Genomic DNA, 4197 nt, shown 5'->3' on the forward strand with positions numbered 1-4197 from the left:
GACAGTGTCACAAATTTGCAAGAATTCAGCTAAGAACTGATGAGGATCTTCCAATGGAAGTCCATGAAACTTGCAATTCTATTGCATTAAAGAAACTAATTGAGGCTTAAACTCAAAGTTGTTTGCTCCAATGGCAAGGATTGAGATGCTTCTCCCATAGAAGTTAGGAGTAGGTGCAGTAAAGTCACCAAGCACCTTCCTTGCATTGTTGGCATTGTTGTTGTTTTCGGCCGCCATGGCTTCTTCTTGTTTGAAAAGCTTTGTTAGGTCCTCTATAGAGAGTTGTACTTTAGCTTCTCTCAGCCTTCTCTTCAAGGTCCTTTCAAGTTTAGGATCAGCCTCAATAAGAATGTCTTTGTCCTTACTCCTGCTCATATGAAAAGAGAGGAGAAGAAAATATGGAATCCTCTATGTCACAGTATAGAGATTCCTTAAGGTGTCAGAGGAAAATAAAAATAGAAGGATGAGGTAGAGAAGAGAGAATTCGAAATTGTCAAGAGGGACAGAGTTCGAATTGCTGACAATGGAGAAGTGTTAGTCCTTTAAATAGAAGGATTTGAGAAGAGGGGAAGAATTTTCGGAATTAAAGTAAAAAGATTTTGAAATAATTAAGAGAAATTTTGAAAATTTGATTGATGATTTTCGAAAATTAAAGTTGAGAAAGAAATTAAGTGATTTTTGGAAAAGATTTTGAAATTAGAAATCAAAAGATATGATTGAAAATTAATTTTGAAAAGGATGTGATTGAAAAGATATGATTGAGAAGATATGATTGAGAATCAAATTAAAAAGAGAAATTTTTAAAGTTAAGGTTGATTACTTGACTAACAAGAAACTAGAAGATATGATTCTAGAATTTAAAATTTGATCTTTTCTTAATAGGCAAGTAACAACTTGAAAAGTTTGAATTAAATCATTAAACTCAAAATTGATTTTGAAAAGATATGATTTGAAAAAGATTTGAATTAAAAACAAAATCTTCCCTCTAGTGTCCTCCTGGCGTTACACGCCCAGAATGGCATCCATTCTGGCGTTTAACGCCCAAAATGCTACCTTTTTGGGCATTTAACGCCCAGCCAGGTACCCTGGCTGGCGTTTAAATGCCAGTTTTCCTTCTTCACTGGGCGTTTTAAACGCCCAGCTTTTTCTGTGTAGGGGTGGCAAACGGGCCTTAATCCGCCGGGCCGGCCCGCATAATTCGCCAAAAAAGGCGGTCTGGGCTGGAAATTTGGGACTGCCGAAAGACAAAAGCCCGCCTAACCCAAACCGTTTAAACTGTGGGCTTTGGCGGGGCAGGGCAGGCTTCCCCGGCGGGCTGAAGTTTTTTTTTTGTTGAACCCATTACCCATGAACCCAGACCCAGAACCCATGAACCCAGACCCACCCGACCCAATCCCCATTCCCCACCCAGCGAAACGGCTGAAAGCCTGAAACCCTAAATTGAATCCCCACTCCCTAATCCCTAATTCCAGATTTGCAGCTGCCTCACTCTCACGTCTCACTCCTCTCAGTTCCTCGGCAGTACTCAGACACTCAGTCGTCTCGTCTCCAGTCTCCTCGACGGCTCTCAGCCTCTCACTCGGTTCCTCAGTCTCAGTTCCTCAGTTCCTCACCGTTAGTTCCTCAGTTCCTCACTCGGTCATCCTCAGCTCCTCACCGTCACTCTCAGTCTCTCACTTCCATCGTCCATCGACCTCAGCTCGAACTTCAGAGTTCCATCCTCACCCCTGACGATCGCTGAGTCGGAGTCAGTTCCTCACCGTCGATCTTCGGTCGTCGTGGCCTACTGAGTTATAGCCACCGCTGCTGCTCCGTCTGGCCGTCGTCGCTGCTGCCTGCTGGACTCGGTCCTGGCTCCTGGGTCTTGTGAGTCGTGACTTGTCCTCTGACTCTGCTGGTCTCGTTCTCGGTCACGGCTGCTCCACGCTCTGGGTCTTGTGTTTTGGGCTGTTTTGTGCTCTGATCCTTCAAGGTCTCCACAACTCTAACCTTTGCTAATGTTATTACCTGAACACATATTTGTAACTAATTCTTTGTTTTCAAATTATTAACACAAGTTGATATATGATATACTTGATGATTGTAATTTATAGTGTGTGTTGCTAAGTGAAAGTGCATGGTGTTGTTATTTATTATGTACAGAAAAGGGTGTTACTAAACTACAGAAAGTACCAAAGATATCAAATGTAGCTGTTTATGAAGTTATTATTTATCAAATGGTGTTGTTATTTATCAAATGGTGTTGTTATTTATCAAATACAGCTGTCTATGAAGTTGCTAGTGCAGTTTTTAGCACCCAAGTGGTGAATTTAATAATAGATTAATTGCTCAATGTTTATGGATCCATCATGTCATGCCATCATGAGGGGAATTTCTTTATAGGGTTGATTTTTAAAGAGAAATAATGATTGTTGGTTAAATACTTGAATTCTGAAAAATGAATTCTGAAACTGTTGATCTTTAAAGAGAATTTACTTTTATTTCAGGAAATATGAATTCTGAAACTGTGAGTAACCTTGTTACTACTGAAGTTGGTTCTGAGGCTGCTCCGGTCGAGATTGATGAACCTAGTTCGAAAAGGCTGAGACCAGCAACCTCTGATGTTTGGAATTTTTTCAAAAAGCTCGGTCCAGATAAGGATGGAGTAGAACGTGCTGAGTGTAAAGGATGCAAGAAAGTGTTTAAAGCTGGAGGTAAGCGATATGGCACTTCTACTATAAAACGGCATCTTGATAGTTGTACTCAAATTAAGCATGAAGATATTGGTCAGACTATAGCAGAATTGCAACTTAAAATGGGTTCACTTAAGATTGATTCAGGAGTGGCTAGAGATATGTTTGCTGGGTATGTAGTTGCTGGGGATAAGCCTTTTAATATGGTTGATGATAGGAGATTTAGAAATTGGGTGAAATATATTAGTCCAACTTTGAAACTTCCTTCTAGGAATACGGTTAAGGCTGACATAGTGAAAGTCCACAAGAGAGAAGCTGCGAAACTTAAAAAAATTTTAGTTTCCATTCCAAATAGAATTTGCTTAACATCTGATCTTTGGACTTCAAGTACCAATGAGGGGTTTATATGTTTGACTGCACATTTTGTTGATGAGAACTGGAAATTACAGAGTAAAATTCTCAATTTTTGTCATATGCCTCCTCCTCACACAGGATTTGAATTGTCTTCTAAAATCTTTACACTTTTGAATGAGTGGAAAGTTGATAAAAAGATTTTTTCCATTACTTTGGATAATGCTTCTTCTAATGATACTTGTGTTGTACACTTGAAAAGTAAACTTTGGGTTCATTGCTATAATGAGATTGATCCTATTAGTGCTAAAGACAAAGTGGAGCATGTGAAGAGTAAGTTATACAAGCTTTTTGAGGTTTATGACCAAAATTCCTCTACAACTGTAGAGAGTTCTTCCCAACTTTCAAGTAATTTTTTTCAAGCAACATCTTCTGTAATTGGAACTCAGCTTATTAAAATTGTTGGTGTAAGTATTTTTATCTACTTGATTATATGTATTTTTTATTTTTCATGCTTTTTGATCATATATTGTTTGTAATGCAAAGGATTTGATGTCCCGTAATCAAGAAGCTGAAGTGAAAAGTGGAAAGAACCAACTGGATATTTATTTGAGTGAGGCAACATTATTTTGCAATGATGCAATCATTGATGTTTTGCAATGGTGGAAAGACAATCATCATCGTTTTCCAACACTATCACTAATGGCACGAGATTTGTTGAGCATTCCTATTACTACCGTGGCGCCCGCCAGCCCGCCATTAAGCGGGGCGGGCTAGGATTTTGGGACCGCCTGAATAGGCGGGGCGGGCTTCCCCGTCTGACACCCCTATTTCTGTGTGATTCCTCTGTTGAATGTTCTAAATCTTTAATTCTCTGTGTTATTGACTTGAAAAGACACAATTTTGAAAAAAAAAATTTTGAACTTTTAATGATGAGACACAATAATGAAAAGGATGCAACTAAGATCAAATAAACAATGCATGCAAGACACCAAACTTAGAAGTTTGTATACTAAGGACCATAACAAATTGAAAATGCATATGAGAAACAACAAAAGACACAAAATAAGAGAAATTAAAGATCAGAGCACTGAAATCATCAAGAACAACTTGAAGATCAATGAAGAACATAATGCATGTAATTTTCAAAAATTAGAAGAATGCAATTGACACC

The 4197-nt window shown here is 38.7% G+C and overlaps 1 long non-coding RNA gene across 1 annotated transcript; it reads left to right on the top strand.

Annotated features, from left to right (window-relative positions):
- LOC110266044 lies at positions 3301-3661 on the top strand. Its single transcript, XR_002352936.1, has 2 exons — positions 3301-3490; positions 3570-3661. It is a non-coding gene; the product is annotated as an uncharacterized LOC110266044 (long non-coding RNA).

This window comes from Arachis ipaensis, chromosome B08, assembly GCF_000816755.2.
Source record: "Arachis ipaensis cultivar K30076 chromosome B08, Araip1.1, whole genome shotgun sequence".
NCBI lineage: Eukaryota > Viridiplantae > Streptophyta > Magnoliopsida > Fabales > Fabaceae > Arachis > Arachis ipaensis.